Raw genomic sequence first — 23,070 nt, 5'->3', positions numbered from 1 at the left:
ACAATACCAAAAAGATTTGAAAAGAGGGTTAAAATACATCCTGCGCATGTCCCTTGCGGCAGGCTAGCTGGTCCAGGCTCGACCCGAGATGGCTCGACTCTCGGGCGCCTTTGGAGGCGCCCCTCTAAACGCCCGTACTCATGGGAATCTTGGTCAATACTCGTGACATTCTCGACAAATCTCCACATTGGCTTGAGTACACATAGGCTGACCATGTAAATTACCAGCAGCACGTGAAAGATCAAATCGAGTGACTACACCTACACATGACATGTACCTCTAACAATCGATAGTACTGCCACGTAAAATACGAGATTATGCTCCACCTCCTTACCGATATACAATGGCAACTTGAATGATGTCCTAAATGAGCAGCAAGAGGGATATTTACGAATCTCAACAGCTACATGTTGTGGTCCTCTGACTTTTCTCACGTAACTTCTCAGAGTCATTCTCAACATTCCCATTTTTCCTTCTCTCTTCGTGCGTCTATATGAGACACCTCCTCTGCTTCTCCCAAATTCCCCAACTACCTTCACATTCAGCTTACATTCCAACTCGTCCACCTTCATTGATCATTGCAGAGCCTCAGTTCTGCACTCCCCACAAAGTATCTATAAAGTTGCTATAGAATACCGCCACTCCACAAAATCTATCAACCTCATCTTTGTGCTCTTTTTGCAACTCCACCTAATTTTATGTACATCATTTTGATCCTTCTTTATAACTGGTTACTTGCTCCTATTTATAGATTAGAGCAAGCTCGTCCAAAGTAACGTCTTTGCTAATCATAAATTTAGGTAACAGCTCATTTGCATCATATCTTGGGTCCCTTCCCTTCACCCATGTGCATTTAGTCTAGGAATTTGTATCTCGTTACCCTTAGCTTCAATGTGCCCATCTTTCACATGAGTATAATAAGTAGGGCAATTGCACATGTCAATCCAGTGTAATCAACCAGTATTCACAAATTTGCATATCTTCAGTCCCTCAAAATTGGAACAAAGCAACTTGCCCTAAGCTTCAATGTGCCATATGTTCTGATTTTGACGGAAGGAAGATATGCGAATTTGTGAATGCTACTTGATTCTAATAGATTTTTGTTCGGTTGATGCTTTCCAAAGCAATCCTATGGTGATTGAGTGTGAGGAAAACCCATTACGCTGATTCTTGCTAGGCGCTTGCGTTTGAGTGCTCAAACTAAGTATTATGGTTATGTGATATTTAGGGAATCTGTTTTCTTCTTTAAAATGTTTAATCCACCTCAGATATAATTTCAAACCTCCATCTCCTCAGAAAGATGATGAGAACAAGGATGACTATGACGAGGATGACGATGACGAAGACGAAGACGAGGATAACGATGTGCATGAGGTTTTGCAGTCATCTCATGGATCTCCGTTGGTTTGTGCCATGGGCGATAACGATGCAGACAATGATGTCAACAAGGAAGGCAAAGGCAAAGGTGATGGCGACGAGGACAGGATGCGGATGAGGAAGAGCAGGACAATGAAGAAGCTGAAGACGAGGTAAAAGATCACAACCTAAAACTCAGGTGAAATCAGTTCTCAATTCAAAATTCGTGTTGTTTCTTTGAAAAGCTGAAGTTAAATCTAGCAATATTTGTTGTTCTAGATCGCATGCTTGCTACAATTAAAAATTATAATTAAAGAAATTGATAGTGAAAGTGGCGGTTTTCAATCTAAAGAAGGGCTTTCTACACTTGTCCGCTGCTTGGCCCTACTTTCTTCAATTCCAAGAATCTACTGATTGAGAGAAAAAAAAAAAAGTTACAAAAACAGTCATATAACAATTTCTATTTGTCAACTTGAATGGAATTTTCGACCGAGAAAAAAAAACTGGAACAGGATTAAGGGATTATGTTGATTCTTGCTAGTTGATTGCGTTTGGATGTTCAACCTAGGGATTAATGTCATATGTTATTTGGATATTTCGACAATGCGTAGGGGTTATATAGTTGTCTCGCGGGCCTCCATGTGTTTATTCCATGGATAATGACCGCCAACAAAGAGGACGAGGAAGAAAGTGACAATGGAGAAGTGAAGAGGAGGTAAGAGATGGAACAGACTGATGGACTAGGCTTATTTTTTCCTTCGAAACATGTGGCGAGATGACTATAACTATTGGCTGAAAGAGCATCAATGCCCATACTCTTCCAGTCTCAAGAGCTTATTGTTGAAGCCACCTCATTTCTTTCGGTTCTTATAAGGTTTTATTCTTTTCCTTTTAAATTCACCTTTTTTTTTCTCTCCATAAAAAGACAATTGTGTGCAAGTGCCCTGTTTATTTCACGAATTTGTTTGGATTTTACTTGTCAATCTATTCCGATTCAGTGTATGCATCTAATTATATCAAGAGGTACCTCACAGAAACATGCTTCATGAATATATCATTGTTGATATTCTTCCAGGCACATTGGTTTACCGCTCCATGACACATTCATCTTGTTTCCCGGACAAATCCTTCGTTTTTGGCCTTTCTGGCAAACAGGTGATTCCAAGAATTCTTGCCCTTGAAGGCTCTTTCAGGGTTGATCCAATTTAGGGCCGACTCCAATTTTCTCATGAAGGCAAGCCTGATGAATTAGGGCTTCTTGTCCATCACGAAATGTGATATCACTACCACCACTCTTGCTCGTCTTCAAAGGATATAAAAAAAAAAAAATAAAATGAACGTCTCATTGGTAAAGGAATTAACTTATTCAATATCATATGCAAATCCCTCCCAGCTGATGTGATGGTCTTTCAAAGGACCAATTAAAGATGGCAATTTTTCGCTCAGTTTCCGCCTGTTAAAAACTTGCCTCAACATAAATCAAAACTATTCTTGCTACCCAAATACATGAATCCAAATTCAAAAAGCCTAGTGGCCTTACTAAAAGATTGAACCAAAATCCATGCACGACAGCTAATAGGCAATGCCAGTAATAACTTAATTAAACAAGAACATATGCAAAAGAAGGATGTAGATAAAAGTTTTTCGGGCGACAGAAACATAGCTTACTTTGCACTTATCTTTTGCATCCTCCTTTGGTACCATCTTAAACAGCGGTCTAAAGTAACACACAAGAAGGGTTCCGAGGACAAGAGTATGTGGTTATAAAATAGATATTTAATCCAAGATGATAACGAATCATGGTGTTGTCCCAAGTGATCTGTATTTCACACTTGTTTTTCAACTGGCCGGAATTGATCCAATTTCCCACTTGAGTAGCTAATAACCCATCTTTGTATTGATCGCGCCAATCAATGAAGTGATTAGGGAAATCACCCTATATCTCGGGTTAGACATAGATCTACGTAGGGTTACTTCAATAGTCCCCACTGTGTACTTTGATGGACTCCCCCGGCAGGATCACTCAGAGTTTCTGCCCTTGAATCGATGCCCACATGTGCTTGTTTTCCCAGCCGCGGCTCCTCCGTTCATACTTTTGGACCCAATGCATTCCCACCGCTGGATGTTCCCGATCACACGATTCTTGTGCTTCTCCAAGGGGAAACACATTTCCATGATGAGTTCTCGATTCGAATTGGAATAGTAACTTTTTGATGCAATATGGACAAAACATGTTGTGATTATTACTTTAGGAATTCAAAATTGAATTGTTTTATAGATGAAAAATTACCTGTAGTTGAATCCTTGTAGAAAATAGCTTTGATGTACTGAAGCTCGAGAGAATGGCTTAGGACTATTACGACTCAATGGTCAACAAGGATCTGTGAGAATTATGAATGTTCCCGATTGTTATAAGAAGCTTGTAAAAGGGTTGAACAACTCATCTTATTATTTTCGAGAAGCGCCTGACCCGTGACAAGCTAGTGTCTGAGATTGTGGGGGCCACGTCCCACGCGGTGAACGACCCTTGCAACGAGGGGCGCAAGAGGACGAAGATGGTGGTGAGAATAGTGCACAAGGTCACCGTCTCGGAGCACGAGATGTGCGAGATGCGAGCCCGATGGCTGAGGCTCCAGCTGCGAGACCTGCAATTGCGGATCCTCGAAGAGGTGGAGAGATGGCGGCAGCTTCTTCCGGAGCAACAATCCGCGATGAATCCAATGAGGCAAGAGGGACTAGTTACAAGCCCTGATCACGGCATGGAGGATGTCTTGCGGAGGAGCGTCATGAGGGAGTCAATGGACCAAGGGAGGATCAAATTCGAAGCCGCAGATGAGTCAATGATTACAAGTTTGTACAAAGTGGTGTTTGAGGGTGATCGAGGCTCGAGTAGTCATGAGCTAGATTGCGTCATTTGCATGGAAGAAGTCGCGATCGGAGATGAACTTGTTCGGATAGATTGCTCTCATGAATTTCACAAAAGTTGCATCGAAGCTTGGTTGAGAATACACCACACATGCCCTTTGTGCCGCTACAAATCGCCCACTAAGAAATCATGAGGTCATATGATATTGTGAATTAATTTTTGCACATCAGACTAAATCTAGCCTTTAAGTCCCATCAAAAGGGTGGGAATGGGACTTTTGAGATTTGTGAGGCGTTGAATATGAGTTTTTCCAGAGAATTTGCTGCAGTATTCTTCATTATTATTTTTTAAGAAATCGATCATGTCTATTTAAACGAGATAAATTGGCCAAATTTATTGTCTTTTAGGTCAAGACACTCATGATCCATTTTCCCCAATAATCTCGATGGATGAGGGAACTTGAATTAAATAATTGAACAAGAGAATTCATATCCTCCCCAAATAATTAATTTTTATGCACTCAAGAATCATCATTTGGACAAGTTCCATTCTGGCTAAAAAGATAAGAAAACGAAGGGACTTACACATTATAGCTGTCAAGCTTAAACAAGGGAAGGTACTATTAGGAGAATGTACATATAAGGCAGAAAAAAGAAATTATATTACACAACTCAACCAAATTTATGATGGGATAAATCAAAAGTGACCAACAAACATCAGAAAAAAACTCTCGAAGGAAGAGGAGACCGAAGATGGCTTTCAATATTTATGTATTCATAATCGATTCACCCACACTGAAATGGTTACAAGACATACCTATTTATAAGCTTAATCCACGACTCTTGAACTACTCTAGAAACATGAACAGATGCAATGTACATACATTGCATTAACTACACGTTGAAATACGATCGGTCTCTTTGAAAGACTCACAATAATAATGACTCTCGAAAACTACGAAATAATAAAGACAAGTCTTGGATCATGCATTCATCTTGGGGATTCGAACTGTCACGCCCCAACTATCGGGCTCACGACATCCCTACCAAATCACCATTAGGTCATGAAGGATAGCATCTTAGGCACACTATCGACCTATGAACTTACTGCGCATGTGGAAACGTGAATTCTCCCGATCAATCAAACATACGGGGATAGCAACATAGGAAATAAACACGACACTCAAGCAGACAAAAGACATTTCATTTCCATAATAAGAATAAATAATCCTTAACCTTATAGAGCTACGAACAAACATATATAACCCTTTACTTCGGGGTGACTCGAGGTCTACTACCTCCCCGTCCGGCTTATCCAAATCCATGGGATCCTAAGAGGGGACGTAAGGGCGCGGGTTAGGCGGTCCCTCAAATTTCTGTAGCGGGCCATGGAGCACATCCCCATTACGCAGGAACCAGGCTTTGAAGAGGTGCAATACTAAGTGTGGCAACCCTTCATCCACCCGGATCTTGGTAACGTGTTGTTCCTAGTCCCGCCCCGAGGGCACCTCTTCATGGTGGATAATGTAGAAGAACTGGTTGGTAGGGACGCCGAATCGGACATGTCGCTCCATCACTTGGGACCCGAAAGGTTAAATGATAGGGTGAGAATAATCTCGGTAAGTTAATGCCTAAGCCCGGCTAGGGCGTTGATTCATTTAGAGCATTCTACCTAGCAACCATAGAAATACATTATACATACATACATACATACATACATACATACACACACACACACGTAACTTACCGGTCTTCAGCCATGCATAATGCAATGCTCGACTCAATCTAATAGTCACATCAGACAATCACTCAAGCTAACCATCACATTAGTTTACATACATAGGACACCACACAAAGTCCAATTATTAATGAACGACCCACACGACTAGCATGGTTGGCGCACACGATTGGTGTGGCCCCAACACTACTACTAGCAGTGTTTACCGGCAAGATCAAGCATCGTCCCTTACTTCCGATGGCGGTAGGTGAAAGCTATGTATCCAAAGCAACCGGCAAGGCATAGTAAACGGGCATTCCGAAAGAAGTATCGATGCATTACGAGCTACGACCGACATCCGACAATCCGTGAGATTCATACGACTAGCACGGGCACGAATTGACGTGCATCCGACAAGTCATGTGGTTCCATACGATCGGCACGTATAACTTGTCAAGGATTATGTTCAATCCCATCATGTGACTACACAGGCACATCCGACAACCAATTAGTTGTCATCTTTATTTATAACTGAATGCTCATACATACGTGCTTAAAGACTAGACCCGGTGCCAGTTTCATGCTAAAACATGCAATTTAATTCCACACATAGTCATTTGAATGTACAAATTGTCCATTGGACTTTGCATCTATAAATACCAGAATCGACACCCAAAATTCCACACGTAACATCCATCACTCAATGTAAAGTATACAAACAGATGAGCAATCGTCACAAATCAATTAAACACACATCATTATTTAGACGAAAATTATTAATTTATATTTCATCCAATTATCGGTTGTACGCTCGGCTACGGCTTATCGCTCGCTCGATATCAACAACAGCAAATCATTTCCCAATCAATCAATCCAATCTAATAATCAACTAGCCACAGACGACCTAGCTAATCCGATTGACATTAATCGTGGCCATTTAACCTAAACCCAATTTCTATCTGAACCGACCACAATTACGCTACATAAACACTATATATTGCTAATTATACTAATTAACTACCACTAAGTTCAATTAGCACCCTAATCAAGGGATTAGGGGTTAACTCACAATCTAGCAAGCTCAGGTGACAATGGCGGCGGCGGCGGCTCGACTCACGGATAACGATCGGGACACTGTGATGGCTCGAGAAGCTTGCGGCGATGAGCCGCGGTACGGTAACGGCGTCGGATAGCCACCGAGTAGCAATGTGGTGTGGCTGGATGGTGAGCTAGGCACAATGAGGTTGATGAAGCTATTGGCGCGACACGATGGGGGCTCGAGCAAGTTTCGGGTGAGGGCGCTTATGGCCAAGAAGAGAGCAGATCGTGCGAGAGCGGGGGTACTTCGGCTTGACGGGCTCAACGGTGCCGACCGGCGATTGGACAGCGGACAAGGGTGGAGGTGGTGGTATGGCGTCGCGGCAAAGGAGGGGGTCGGGGCTGATATTCATCCAAAGGAAGAGTCGGAGTGAGGTGGTGGTGGCTCGAGAGTTACTCAAGCGGGTTGGTCACGGTTCGGGGTTGAGCTTTGGTGGTGCGCGGCTGCTAAGGGAGAAGCGACGGCCGCTGGTGGTTAGACACGAGTTGAAGAAGCCGAGAATGAGGGTGAGGTCGCGGGGGTTGGTGAGGGTGCGACGGTGTCGAAGGAGCGGGACCGGCGAGGGTGGCATGAGGCTCTCGGTTCAACGGATGATGGTTGGATGGACAACGGCCAGATGGAGCGGCGGTAACGAGCCGAGGGTGGAGGCGATGGAGGTGGCCGAGCAAAAATACGAGAGGGATGGGTTTCGGTCATGAGATTAGACGAATAGAGGAGAGAGATGAGAGATGAGAGAGGGAAAAGATGATGGGATGGGTTGGTGAGAGTTGATGGGAAAAAGTGAGGAGTTGACAAGTATGAGAAAATGTGAAGAGGGGCCACTAGGATATTTGAATTCTTTGTCTTCTAGTGTATAAATACAAGGACAAAATGATAATTTCATAATTTAGGACTGGTTGGGCATTTGGTTTAACCGATGGAGGGTATGTTGGTTTTTTCACAGGTCGAGCTCGGTTCGGGTTAGGCTCGAACGCGCGAGGATTTCGATCCTAAAATGTGACGATTAAACTAACGAAGTCTAATCTAATCTGATCGACGTCCCGGATAAAATCCAACCATCGTCACTTAAATCCTTAAAATCCAACTTCATAAAACAAACTAGAATTCACAATTGGACTTACACTGAGTCCGGTTATCTTATAAATGTCGAAGTTTCGGGGCGTCACATGAACGGTCATCCATATGCTGATCGATACTATCCTTGAATTTGGTTTAATTTCTAACACTCCCCTTAAATCAAATTCTCTTCCATCGATCATTCCAAATAGACTCTTGAACTTTCGAAATGTATCAACCTTGAGAGGTTTAGTAAAAATATCTGCAACTTGGTCTCCCGTCTTCATGTGTGAGGCTTCAATTTCTTTCTCTCTCACCTGTTCTCAAATGAAGTGATAGAACATCAATATGCTTGCTTCGTTCATGAAAGATTGGATTTTTTGCCAAAGCAATGATAGAAACATTATCCACAAAAATCTCTATTGGTTTCATCCGGTCCGTGTGAATTTCTTTCGGCAGTCTTCTCAACCATATTGCATGACATACACATGAGGATGCTACAACATATTCAGCTTCACATGTCAATAGAGTAACTCTTGGTTGCTTCTTTGATGACCATATTGAGGACTGCAAATCTTTGAAGAACTTGAAGGATTTAAGTATTAAAGGTTGTGAGAGCCTGCAAGTTGTCAAGGGCATTTACAAATTAAAGCATTTGCAATGGTTAGACATTAAAGGGTGTACATCAATAGAAAGGATTATTGATGCATTGATCTCTGAAATACCGAAGAAGTGCGAGATATCAATAACGGATAGTGGGGAGTTCCTCAACACTGTTCCGGATGGTTCAAGTGTCACTTGTGAGTCTTACAGAGAGAAGATCTAGAATCGACCAGAAACAAGGGATCCTCTATCGAAACAAGTGCGCCTTTTTTTATTCATAGATCATCAATGTTTCTTCCGCTTTATTTTTGCATTCTATTTTTGCTTTACTCTAATGAAGAGATACCTCACAATGATTTTAAAATGTACAACCATGGACATACCATCCGATTGAGAATCTATACTCCCCTTCCTATTTGTACTTTTAGTTCCTTCTATATTGATCACAATTATTCAAATGACATGGAACCTATTTTTAACCTGCGAAATTGATGATGAAACTTCATTGTCTTCCTTTTCACTTAATATAGTCGATATTGTGCAATAGGATCATGCAATCTAACAAAATCACGAGATGCTAGAAAATTAAATAAGTAATAGATTCAACACACTACCTCTTCCTCTTCCTTCATTGTTATTGATGGAATTACCATGTCTCGTAATAAAACCGTCTAACTCATCTCACAACCTACAAGAACAACAACATAATAGCTTACAGATGGACCACTCTCCAGGTTACCCGCTTGACTCGGGTCTACTAACCAACTTAATACCATGCTAACTCGAACGCTTTCTTTGAGAACCAACAAAGCTCACCATGAAAATTACCAATAGCATGAGGAAGATTAAATCTATTACTACACATACATATGGTACATATCACCACCAATCAACAGTAATATCATGTGAAATTCAAGATATATATAATCCACCTCCTTATCGATGCATAGTGACAACTTAAATGATGTCTTAAATGTGTAACAAGAGGGGTATTCAGAAATCTTACCAACTTCATGTTGTGGTCCTTCGAACTATTCTCACGTAACTCCTCCGAGTTATTCTCCACATTCCCAATTTTCATATCTATATGCGACACCTTCTTGGCTTCCATAAGTAACATCCCAACTCATCCACCTTCACCGATCACTGTAAACCCTCATATCTCAGGCCAACACAAAGTATCTATAAGTTACTATGGAATATCGCTACTATATGAAATCTTTCACCTCATCGGCGCTCTGCTCATCTTTGTGCTCTTTTTACAACTCCACCTATTTTCATGTACACCATTTTGATCTTTCGTTTGCATCATATCTTGTGTCCCCTTCACCCATGTGCATAGTTTAGGAATTTGTATCTCTTTGCCTTTAGCTTCAATGTGTCAACTTTCACATGAGTATAAATAGGGCAATTACACATCTAATTCCAGTGCAATCAAGCTGTATTCACAAATTCGCACATCTTCGGAGCAACTTACCCTTAACTTCAATGGTGCCATCTGTTCCAATTTTGTGAGAATGAAGATAAGCGAATTTGTGAATGCTGCTTGATTCTAATAGATTTATGCTCAACTTATGCTTTAGAAAGACTTATTAGGGCAATTAAGTGTAAGAAAAACCCCTTATGTTGATTCTTGCTAGGCGCTTGTGTTTGGGTGTTAAAATTAAGGATTATTATCACATCATATTTAGGAAATCTTTTTATTCTTCAAGATGTTTAATCCACCTTATGATTTTTCTCAAACCTCCCACTCTTCAGCAACGACGAGGATGGTAAGGACGAGGACAATGATGAAGATGGCGAGGACGAGGACGAAGATGATGATGATGAGGATGACGAGGACGAGAATGGTGTGCTTGAGGTTTTGCAGTCATCTCATGGATCTCTATCGGTTTGTTGCATGGGCGATGACGATGAGAACAATGACGTCAATGTGGAAGGCGAAGGAAAAAGGTAATGGCGATGAGGATAGAATGAGGACGAGGAAGAGAGGGATGATGAAGAAGCTAAAGAGGAGATAAGAGATCACAACCTAAATGTCACGTCCCGATCCTCAGGCACGCAATATCCCTACCAATATGCCTCGGGTCAATAAAGACAATGTCCTAGGCACGTCATCGAGCCACACATATTTATCTTTTCAATTATGTATGCGAAACGTGCAACTCCCAAACATCGAATCGAATAAAAGGAATAGTTAAACAGATGGTCACAACAATCAAATCATGATAGATCAGCAAAAATCACTTTTTATTTAATTATCTTTGCTAACCCAAGGAACTGAAATATCTACAAGCCCATTCTTCGAGCCACTTTCTACAACCCTCAAAACTACCAGGTCAGAGTTCATGTTACTCCCCAAACTACTCCAATAAGATCTATGTCTACTTTCCGTTCTCCATGGCTAAATGCCTAAAAATGGTTAACAATAACCGGGTGAGATATAAATCTCAGTAAGTCAATACTTAAGTTTGGCTAGGGCATTGATTCGCTTAGAGTATCTTATTAACCAATCATAGAAATATAGTATATACATCAATCACATGCAAGCTTACCAAACTTGAGTCATACATGCTCGACTTGATCCAACAAATACAACAAACAATCAACTAGCAAGGCATCACATCAACTTGCATACATAGGACACCACATGAAGTCCATTTGTTAACAAGTGATCCATATGACCGGCGTAGTCGACACATACGATCGGCGTGGTCCCGATACTACGATCGGCAGTATCTACTAGTAGGACCAGGCATCGTCCCTTACTTCCGGCGACGGCGATTGAAAGCTATGTATCCAATGTGACCGGTACGACATAACAGACAGGTATTTCAAAAGGAGTGTCTGACACAAGCTACGACCGACATTCGACAATTCGTGTGATTCGTACGACGGGCACGAGCATATATTAACATGCATTTAACAAGTCATGTGGTTCCGTACAACTAGCATGGTACAAACTTGTCAAGGATCTCATTACAATTCCATCATATGACCACTCAAACACATCCGACAATCAATCGGTTTTCATCTTTGTTTATGGTCGGATGCTCACACGGGCGTGCTCAAAGACTCGGCCCACGACTATTTTTCATACTAAAAATATGCGGTTTAGTTTCACGCATGATCATATGAATACATAGTATTCAATCAAACCATCACGTTTGATATGGGATGATGAACACACGAGATTTCACTCATAACGCCCGACAATCAATCTAACTCATTAAAACAGCAGTCATTTACAATGGTCAATTAAATGAGGCTAGTTAATCCATCGATAATTATTAAACCTAATTTTTATCCGACAGTCAATTGTCCACTTGGCTCTAGCCTATCGTTAGCTCGCAATCATGCCGCGATAATCGGCCAATCAAGTAACCCGTCAATTCAGTCTAATATCAACTAGCCACAGACAATCTAACTAACCGAATGAACTTAATTAATTAGGGTCATGTAGCCTAAATCAAGTTTCTAGCTTAAACCGACCCTAATTAATCTACTTCAACACCCTAATACAGTAACTAATTTGTGACATTCCGAATTCCGACCCAATTCGAGACTTATAAATGAATGAATGTCCGAAAATGTATTTTAGTTGTATCTCGCCCTGAATTGATCACTCACGGGTTAACTAACCAAAAGGGAAAGGCTAACAAGGAAATTGATACGTGGACCTAGGAACTCGAATAAGAAATGGGGCTTTAACCATAAGGATTGTCGAGGGGAATATTTTGGGCCTTTGCGGGTCGATCTAGGACTTGTTTAGAATGATTTACTAGTGTTATACGATTGGTTCACGGGTGATTCCGCCCGACCATAGTATAATTTGCGAATTAACCAAACCGATTTCTGAAGATCGCGATTGTCGGAACTAGTGATAACTCCTCACGGTTACATGACAATCAAAGCTGCCACAACTTGAGAATCCTAAATGTGGTAAGAATCACGAGGTCGATACGTATAATGCCTAATGAGCCGCTCGTTAGTTTGAGATAAACTGGAATCGAGATCGACGGAATTCGGATGTGAATTGGAATTTGAAATTGGGGATTGGAATTCGAGAATTCCAACAATCAAGGTTTGGACGTCGCCTCATCGAGGTCAATTAAATTCTAGGATTGTTCCCAAAAAATCAGAAATTGGAAATTAGGGGATAAAAGTTGGAAAATGAAAATCGGGACAAGAAGTTGAATGTTTGCCGTTTATCCCTAGTGTTAATGCTCATTCCTTTAGAATTAGCAAGGGCAAAGTTGTCCCAAGTGCTCTTGAAATCTTTGTGAGTTTACTAGAGATAAGGAATGACCCAGGAGAACCCCACCAACAACTCCTACTATTCACTTCTACCAACCCATCACCATGTCATTCAAGCTTGTCTTTTACTTGTCCATCAAGTATATCCCATCACTAACTCCTCCACTCACCATTTTGAACTTTTGAAGCATTGGTATAAGCCTTGTAAAGGTTCATTCCCCCTCTCCTTCTTCATTTTTTTTGGTCGAAGCAAACTCTCTCTCTCCTTACTCTCCCTCTCGGTTTTCTCTTCCTCTCGCCGGTTGCTCATTTGCCCGAACGTCGCTTTTCCGTCGCCACTATGAGCTGCTCCAACCACCATCACGCCACCACCAAACCACCATGAACCACCGCCCCTTTGACCACTTGAACCGTTACGAACCGCCGCCCGAAACCGCCGAGAACCGTTGTCGCCCCATCACCGGTTTTCTAGACTAGTCACCGATTTTTGGGTTGTTTTTAGCTCGTCCTTGAGGTATGTGATCCTCTAAGCTTGGTTTAGGTCTTGTGAGGTCTTGGTTTAGTGTTTAACTAAGGTTTAAGGGTGGATTAGTGGTTGAACTTGTGATATTTTGTTGAAACCGAAACAGCCGCCGTAAGCCCCAATTCTAGTCACTAGTGCTGGCCACTGTTCCGTGGGCTTGGAAAGCTCATTTTAAGAGGTGAGTTAGCCCTAAACTCATATTAGAACTTAGGGTTACTAATAGACCAAGTGTAGACGTGATTTGGCATGAATTAATGGGCTGTTTTATTGGATTTTACTCCAAACCCGAGAATGCATGACTTGTGTACTTTGTGCTCAATTTGTTGGGGACTATTGTGATGACAACCAGGCTGTTATGGAGAGTATGGTTTGGCCTTGAATGTTACATGGCATGTCATGCATGAATTCTTTGTTTACATAGACTTGATTGGTTCTTTATGGCTTGTAAGCTCGATATGGACTTTCGTCGGGCCTTGATGCATGCGGAGTTGTTTGCGCTTCGGGTTGTCCTAGGAGGCCGAATGCATGTGTAGGTGACCTATTATGGTACCCTTATGATCAAGCCAACTATTTGTTTGTTTGAGCCCAAGTTGAGAACTTGAGTATTATTGGAGATGATGAGCATGCTAGGTCAATATCCATGCAAGTTTGACTTTGTGAAGAACGTGTGGATCGAGTACTTGAATTGTGAGTTGAGCCTTACATGTTCGGTCTTGAGCGATCTTATATGATGAAATTGGTAATTTGAACTTGAAATGTGGCATTTGGCCGTAAATGAGGAAATGAGGGCTAAGCGCCAAATTTGTGAAATTGAGATTGAATTATGCCCATTGATATTGTTATGTGCTTGGTTGGCCGATTAGGTGAAATGTGATAATGTGCATGTGAATACCCCGAGGCGTGTTGACGCGGGGTCTATAGTCGACTAAATGTCATAATATGAGTATATATATATTCACATTATGCCCCGATGCGATATTCGCGGGGTTTATGACATCCCGATGCGTATTAACGCGGGATTTGACCCGATTCGTACTAACACAGGTGCAATGTAATGTATTAGCCTGATGCATATTAACGCAGGCCTAGCCATTGGAATTGATAACTACTGAATTGAGTACCACTATGATAATTCGAATAATACCTTATAAGCTTGTGGTTTATAAATTGCCCGAAGTACGAAGCTTGGTTTAGTTTGACCGCGATGTTCGACCCATGTTTTGTGGACTTGCCCGTGATTTATGAAGTGCCAGCATGTTATGATTCTTGTGAAAGTATCTTTTGCCACGTATCTTTATCGAGTAGGATTGCATGATCTAAGTGTCTGGAGGTACTCTTGACCTAGTTTAGGTTTAGGATTAGCTCGCTGAGATATATTCTCACCCCGTTGTGGGACACCCTTTTCGGACCCCAAACCCCGACCATGCCGCCTATCCATTTTGGGGAGCCGATGAGCATCACGATGACGGCTGCCGAGTATCCTGTGGGAGAGCATAAGGTTTATATTAGGAAAGGAAGTATAGTTTGGGTCGATAAAGGGGACAACGATTGGAAACCTCATCTCTATGAGGCATGGTTTTACCGAGATAACGATACGACTTATGGGCCGTTGAGGAGCTACGACATACCGAGGAGCATGATCCCCGGGTGGTGCAACCCGATGCCTCCCGAAGGCAAAGTGTTTGACTCCGTCACCGAACCCGTAGCTAGTCACCTGTATCCTTCTGGCCCCGACGCCGATGCTGAGATCGTAGAACCCTCCGATGTCAAAGGCGAACCCGGAGAACCTCCCGAGTTGGAGCCAATGGACGAAGATGATATTGACTTCCCGTTGGATCCGGATTTTGAGCATGTGGAAGAGGAAGAAGAGGAATATGTTCCAATGGACTCTGAGTCAGACGCTTCTACAGAGTATGATCTAGTAGTTGACGAGGACCTATTTGAGGATAGCAAACCCGGCCTCTAGGTATAGCCGTAGTACTTAGCTTTTGATGCTCCTTTGGGTTTAGGTAGTAGAACCCTTTTTGGTCTGTACCGTCTTCGTCGAACCCTTAGTCTTTTGTTTTATTCCTTGTGTTGTAAAACACTATATGTTATATTATGTTGCTTTCCTTAAGTCATCTTGTTATAACTTGTTTGGGTTTTTAGTTTTATGCTTCCGCTTTTGCATATCATACCATGTTAGGTTATACGTCGTTGAATCCCGGGTTTAATCTATGCGAACGGCCATAGTGGGATGTTGTTGAGCCCAAAGAGAAATCGGGGCATGACATAATTACTCTAAGCGCAATAAGCATCCTAATCAGACTTTTGGGGTTTAACTCACAAATTAACTAATGTTCGACGACGACTCAAGCTCCTCAACGGCGACCACGACAATGCACGAGGTTCATGAGCGTCAGACGACGAGCGAAGCTCGTGGCGACACGCTTTGGGTCCGAATCTCAAGGGCTCGGGTCTCGGTGACTCTACTTTGGGTCAGGTTTTCAGGTCACGAATAGTGGGGCTTGGGTGTCTTGGCTTGGGTCCCCGGTGCCACTCGGCCTCTAGAATCTATGGAGAGGACGGAGCATGGTGCGGTACTATGGCGGGGCAGCAGCTCGAGCGATAACAACCCGCTAGTCTTGGTGGCTACCAGGGTTATAGCTGCCACGCTCGGGGTTCTCGGTGGTTGCTAGGCGTCGGAGGCCGGGCAATGGTTGGGGCTCGGGCTCGCCGGACCCGGGTGGCAACCTGGCGGGGTTGAGCATAGGGGATCGAGAGAGGCCATAGTTGAGGGTCCATCGGGGCTCGAGTGAGGACGTAGCTCCGTGGTCGGCCGATAATGACCAGGTAGCTACGGGACGATTGTTGTCGGCCGGAAGGGCTAAGGGTCAAGCAACAACGAGCCGGTAAGTGAGGCGAGTGGGCGGGTCAAAACCGAGGGTTTCATGTCGAGGTCGCAATCGATCGGGTCTCGGGTCCACAGATCTGAGGATCGCGGGGCTGTGCGACACGAAACCCGGACAGCTCAAACTCGAGGTGGGTCGGATTGGACGGCGACCGACGATGGGGCTTGAGGTGGCCGAGGCGGAACCGAGATAGAGCGAAGGCTAAAGGTCACGGGTCGATTCGGGATGGGGTGGTATACAGCGAGGCTAGCGTCAAGTCGGGGGGTTTGGGGTAGTGATGGGAGTCGACGTCGCAGGTCGCGGGGTCCGGTCGCGCACATAGAGAGAGGGGGTAAGGTGATGGGTGGATGGTGATGTGAGAGGGGGGCCCACCAAGGTTAAGTAACACTTTTAAATATTTCATCCTGTAGTGAAAAGTATCTAGAGGCAAAAAGGTCATTTGGTATTTTGAGACCGGTCGGTCATTTGACACGGACGATTGAAGGCAATTTGGTCTTTCACAACTCGAGCTTGGTCGGGGTTAGGCTCGAGTGCGAGGGTCTCATTCCTATTGCGTGATGATTAAACTAACGAAGCCTAATCTATTCTTACCGACGCCTCGGGAATAATATAACCATTGGCACTTAAATCTTCAAAATCTAATTTTACTTACCAGGCTAGAATTCATGATTAAAATCTATTGAATCTAATTATGCTATATATGTCAAAATTCCGGGACATCACACTAGAACTCTGCTGAAATATGTTCTTTGATCAAAATTCATGCTGATTTTTTGAAACACTGAAATTAAATCTAGCAATAGTTATTGCACTTGATTGCAAGATTGCTGCAATAAAAAATTGTGATTGAAGAAATTGATTTTTTTTTTGTCTCCGAAGAAGTATATTGAAACTGGCGGTTTTCAATTTAAAGGCCTTTCTGTACATGTCTTCTGCTTTGCCCTACTTTCTTCAAATCTGAGTATCTACTCATTGAGAGAGAAAAAAAAACAATAAAAACAGTCACGTCACCAATTTCTATTAGTCAACTTGAACGGAATTAAGGGATTACGATGATTCGTGCTAGTAGACTGCGTTGGGGTGTTCAAACTAGGAATTAATGTCATATGTTATTCGAGGGATTTTGATAGTGCAGGGGTTCTATAGTTGTCTCGTGGACCTCCATGTGTTTATCCCGTGGATAATGACTGCCAACAAAGAGGAGGAAAGAGAGCGATGATGGAGAACCCAAATAGGAGGTACGAGATATAGTAGAATGATGAAGTTCGCTTCTTTTTCCCTTTGAAACACGTGGCGAGATGACTATGACTAGTAGTTGAAAGAGTGTTAATGCCCATAACCTTCTGGTCTCAAGAGCTTACTGGCAAAATCACCTCATTTTTTTTCGATTCTTATTAGGTTTTATCCTTTTCCTTTTCAATTGTTCAAATGTCAATTCACTCCTTTTTTTTCTCTCCATAAAACGACAATGGTGTTCAAGTGCCCTATTTATTTCACGAATTTGTTTGGATTTTATGACATTGAAAAATCATAAAAACAAGAGGAATGTTCTGTTCCAAGACCAAATCCTTTGTCCCTGGCCTTTGAGGCAAACAGGCGATTCCCATAATTCTTCCCCTCGAGAGCTTTTTCAGGGTTCACCACTTTATGGGCCGACTCCAATTTTCTCGTGAAGGTAGGTCCGGTGAATTAGAGCTTCTTGTCCATCACGAAATATAATATCACTGCCACATTCTTGCTCGGCTTCAAAGTATATAAACAAAAATACGAAACACATCATTGGGAAAGGAACTAACTTACTCAATAACATACAAATATCTTCGTGTTGATGTGATGGTCTTTCAAAGGACCAATGGAAGTTGGCAATTTTTACCGCTCAATTTCCGTCCGTTAAAAACTTGTCTCAACATAAATCAATACCATTGTTGCTACCCAAATACATGAATCCATATTCAAAAAGCCTAATGACCAAAAAAAAAAAAAATTTGATAAACGCTTGCGAAAGAATGAACCAAAAACTCACGCACGATTGCTATTATGCAAAAGAGTAGTCATCAATAATCACTGAATTAAACAAGAACGTGTGCAAAAATAAAAAGGGGGGCTCAAAGGTTCCACGGCCACAAAAATGTAGTTTACTTTGAACCTTTGCGTCCTACTTTGGTACATCTTACACAGCAGTCTAAAGCAATGCCAAAAGCGGGGTTCCAAGAACAAGACTCTGTGTGATTAGTAAGAAGAGATTTTACTAGAAATTATAAGGAACTACAATACTGTCCCAAGTGATATTTAAATCGCGCTTGCTCTTCAGCTGGTGGGGATCGATCACATTTTCCCCTTGAGAAAAACTACCGCCAACATGTCCAATGATGTCGTGCGTGCACATAGCAGTGAACAACCAGGATCGAAGAGGCAAAACCTGGACCAGAGAATTCTCTCTTGTGGTTTTGGTTTGCAATTGTGCCCTTCTTTTTCCAGTAGAAATGTCATGAAACGCTTGCTATTTGCTTTGGGCTTTAATTGGTACATTCTCAAATATCTCCGATCTAGGCACTCTGAAGATCAACTTGACGGTTCCTTTGTTGCCGAAATAGTCGGAAGGAGCCATCGCCTGCGTTTTCCGAGACAACATGGGTCGAATGGTGGGCTGATTTGGGCGATCAGTGCATGCTAGCTCGGCCACACAGGTGGAGTCGATAGCCATGGTGGAACCCCTAACTTTCCCATCCCTTTCCGCACAAACCGACGCCTCTTTGGTTGCGTTTGGTCGTCCGTATAAAACTCGGGATATGATATGTTTTATCCTATCCCGTATTTAGTAGGTGTCCCGGATAGTATAATGTCGGATATAAATGGAATATAACATGGATAAAAAAATCCGAGGGTAGGGGTAGGATAAAGTCGGATAGGATTTCTCTTATTCGTCATATAAAAGCTAACTTTTATAATGATGACAACTTTCTTGTCTCATTTGTTTCTATTTTCATTTTATTTATTTATTTTTGCAAAGAGGTTTGAAAATCTAATAAAATGTGCATATTTTCAAGTTTTTTATGTATGAGAACGTTATTTTTATAGTAATAAGATTAGAATATTTTATGAGCATCACGTAGGGGCATATATGTCCTTTATATTGATATACGCTTCTACCAAATGCGAGGATAGAATAGGATATGAGAATATCCGACTTTAAATCCGCAGTTCACCAAACAAAGGATAGGATATAGCCAAATTCCTAGATTTCTTATCCTATCCTATTCAATCCTATCCTAATCAGAAATCCCGACGACCAAACGCAGCCTTTATGTCTTGAGTCAGACAATGCAAACGTGACAAGAGCCTTATCAAGCACCGATCAACTAAACAGGGAAGTGGACACGCATATCGAGAGCGGGTTGTGATTCGATGTTGCGCTTTCTAGACCTTAAGCTGGCCCATTGCAGCCCGGAATCCAACAAAGTAGGTAACCGGGTTGCCAAAGCCCAAAAGAAAAAAAGAAAAGGAAAACCTACCTGGCAATTGGACTCTTTATGCCCCTTAAGCCCTTTGAAACTTAATTTGCTCTGAATTTTTGAACTTGTATTCAATAGACTCTTCTAAGAAAATGCCATCTACCAATTTTAGAGCTAGAAAAAAAAAAGAGCAAGGCCATTTACATTCCCATTTTGTCTAAACCACTCCTTTTTTAATCAGCAGACTCGAAATACCCTTCTTTCTCTCTTCAATTTACTGTTACTTTTTCTATCAACCTAACCAACGTAATTGCCTCTTTATCTATTTTCTCTCTTAAATTATCAATTCATAATATAAATGTCAAATTGCACCCAATAAAATATCATCTTATCATGCATCATGTTATCACTTTGTCTAGAGAAGGTCGATATTTTTATTTATGGTATCATTTTTTCAATTACAAAAATTGTATTAAAGGTTAGAAATTTATAGCTATAATGGCTTATGAGCACACAAGTAATTGCCTATGAGGGAATCCCGAATATTATGCTGGAGGAGGATTTTGGTGATGGATTTCTAGGGATTTTAAGATTTCTTGTATTTCTAGGCTTGAGCAGAGGATACGAAACTTGACGGAGCATTGAGTTGAGTGAGAGTGAAAAATGCTGTAAACGCAAGCCGCATTGATGTGGGGCATGTTGCCTTTGCTAATTAATTAAAGTTGAGCAGAGATCATGAAACTTGAAAATGCTTTGGAATTGAGTCAAGCCAGTGAATTGGCATTTCAATTGGAAAGTAAATCAGCCTTCTATCATCTATCGGCGAGCTACCTTAAATTTTTAAGACAATTGACATATGGTTCCACAAAATATCTCTAGCAAAGTTGACAAGCATGTCAGTTCCAAGATTCGATCTTTGGGGATTTCCATTGCCTGAAAATGACAAGCATGTTGTTCGCTAAAGCAACTAGAGTTTCGTGGTTCGGGAATTGATCCCACTTTCCAAATAAGTCAAAAGGACTCCGGAAATTGTGCGAAGGAAGGGTAGCGTCCAGGCTGATTCTGGTAATTCAAAAGCCATTCTTCAATTCGGGTTCCATTCATACCTGAGATCTGGACTTTAGAGTGCAGTGTTCATCCAAACTGAGTTAGTCCAGGAACAAAGTAGGGGCATATGTTCCACTGTCTCGGGCTCTCTTTTGCAGAAAGTACATACAGGATCAGGTGTAATGTTTCTCCTGGAGAGGTTTTCTCTGGTTTGGAAAGTCTGTTATGGCAAGCACTCCAAAAGAAAAATTCTATTTTTGGGTGGGATTTCATGTGCTTAATCTGGTTCCATACCTTGCGGGGTGGTCGGTATGATGACGATGCTTGTAATCGATTTCTCTCTCCGGTTCAAATTATAAGCACTGTTCACCGAGAGCTGACCACACTCGGTAGCTGTCCACACCAAGTTATTTCATATAGTTTGAGTCCTCAGTGGCACTGTTACAGTCTGCTCGTCAAAGAGTTGGCAAAGCGTCATATCATCCAACAATCCTCTTCCAGTACCATCAGTTCAGAAACTTTAGTTGGCTCTTCCAAGTTAGCAGGTCCTCCAATGGTTCCTCTCTTGAGCCATTATCTTTGCGTACTTTCTCCTGTTCCGACCGACCACATGACTGAATTTGAAATCGCTTCCCTACCGATCAATATACTTTGCCAACCCCATCACGGGTGGGACAAAAGTTATCGTAGGATAGTAGATTCCTCTCGGAACCTGGCCGCAAAAGGAATAAGGGTTTGAGCTAATCTCCAATCTTGTTCGCCATGTAGGCTTTTATTGAAAAAAATCTATATATGAAAAATCAACGCCTAATTTAATACATGTGAACATAAAGAAATCTATACATAAATGAACAGACTTCAGTTTTTTTTTTTTTTGTAAGTCAATTTGGGTGAGTGGAGCCGTAGATTCGCAGGTTCTCAAAGTCGGTTTATTACCCTATAATGGGAAGTCATATTATACTTGTCTTGGTAAACTCTAGAGATAAGAAAGAACAACAATTTTGGCGAGACAGCACTTCACGACAGAGCTTCATGGGAGAGTTACAGAGGTCAAGATAGAGTGTATTATAACAGCATTTTGTTCAAATTAGTTTGTGTATCGTGAGAGTAATAGAGGTAGCTTATAAGGTGAGAGAGTTAACAATATTGCAATAGTGTCTTCATAGCCTTTGCATATTACGATTCTCTAGTGTTACATTCACGCCAGAATACCCGACAGGTGATATCTGAGTAGTTTCATGAAAGTCAATGTCTGGTATCGGAGCCAAGCTTCCTTATCCAACACTATAAGTCCAACTCTAGTAGATCTAGGCGTACTATATATGAACGGTATAAATGTAGGCTTTTCCAAATTACACGATTGGCGATTTTTTTATCGAAAAAATTGCATTGAAGAAAAGTAAGGGGTGAGTGAAAAATGGTTCAAGTTAAAGCAAATCAAACCGAACAATTGTTGTAACTGTAGGGTTTGGTTTTTTTCATGAAATTACAAAGGATGAAGAGAAAAAAATGAAAGAAGAAAGAATTGTGAATTAATCCGCAAAACATAATTTGGTTTGATTGGTTCTTGGCTATAATATGGTTTAGTTTGGTTTCACTGTTCGTCAAATCATATTTATGCAGTTTAGTTTGGTTTGACGACCAAATTGTACCAACCACACCGTGCTGACCTCCTAATTGTTATAATAAAGAAATAATATAAGATTTGCGAATCATTTTGTTTTTAATGTGGAGACACTTTTTATAAGAAAATTTGACTAGTTAAATGTGATCAATCCTAATAAAAGGCAAGGACATCAAAATAAATAATCAACGGTAAATTTATGAATACTTGCTGAAGAAATACTTTTTTGTTTGTGTTGGTCGGAACAAAAATCTTCATTTCATATGACAAAATGAGTACATAACTTTAAAACAAAAATATGTGAATCTGACAAAACAAGTAAAAGAAGTAAATCTAAAGAGTGAATTAACTTACTGCTTGCAAAGACTGGCCCATTTCCCAAAGATAAATTTGTTGTAGTATCAAAGTTCATACAGCGGCTGATCACCTAATCTTGCATCATCATTAGTGATGAGCACACGCCAAAAAACGGGGACTTCCCGATCATCTCTATATTGATCAAAGCAAGATATATTTAGTTCAAATGGCATGTCAAATGTAGAAACTTGAATCTGCTATCAAATGTAGGAATGTCATCATA

The 23,070-nt window shown here is 41.5% G+C and overlaps 1 long non-coding RNA gene across 1 annotated transcript; it reads left to right on the top strand.

Annotated features, from left to right (window-relative positions):
• The first annotated feature begins 726 nt into the window (after positions 1–726).
• LOC115755024 lies at positions 727–22,832 on the top strand. The gene is made up of 4 exons (XR_004017033.2): positions 727–893; positions 5,755–5,759; positions 7,408–7,411; positions 22,819–22,832. It is a non-coding gene; the product is annotated as an uncharacterized LOC115755024 (long non-coding RNA).
• Positions 22,833–23,070: the final 238 nt, after the last annotated feature.

This window comes from Rhodamnia argentea, chromosome 1, assembly GCF_020921035.1.
Source record: "Rhodamnia argentea isolate NSW1041297 chromosome 1, ASM2092103v1, whole genome shotgun sequence".
In the NCBI taxonomy this organism is placed as follows: Eukaryota; Viridiplantae; Streptophyta; class Magnoliopsida; order Myrtales; family Myrtaceae; genus Rhodamnia; species Rhodamnia argentea.
The sequence above is the reverse complement of the archived record's forward strand: the minus strand, read 5'-3'. Positions and strand labels throughout refer to the sequence as shown.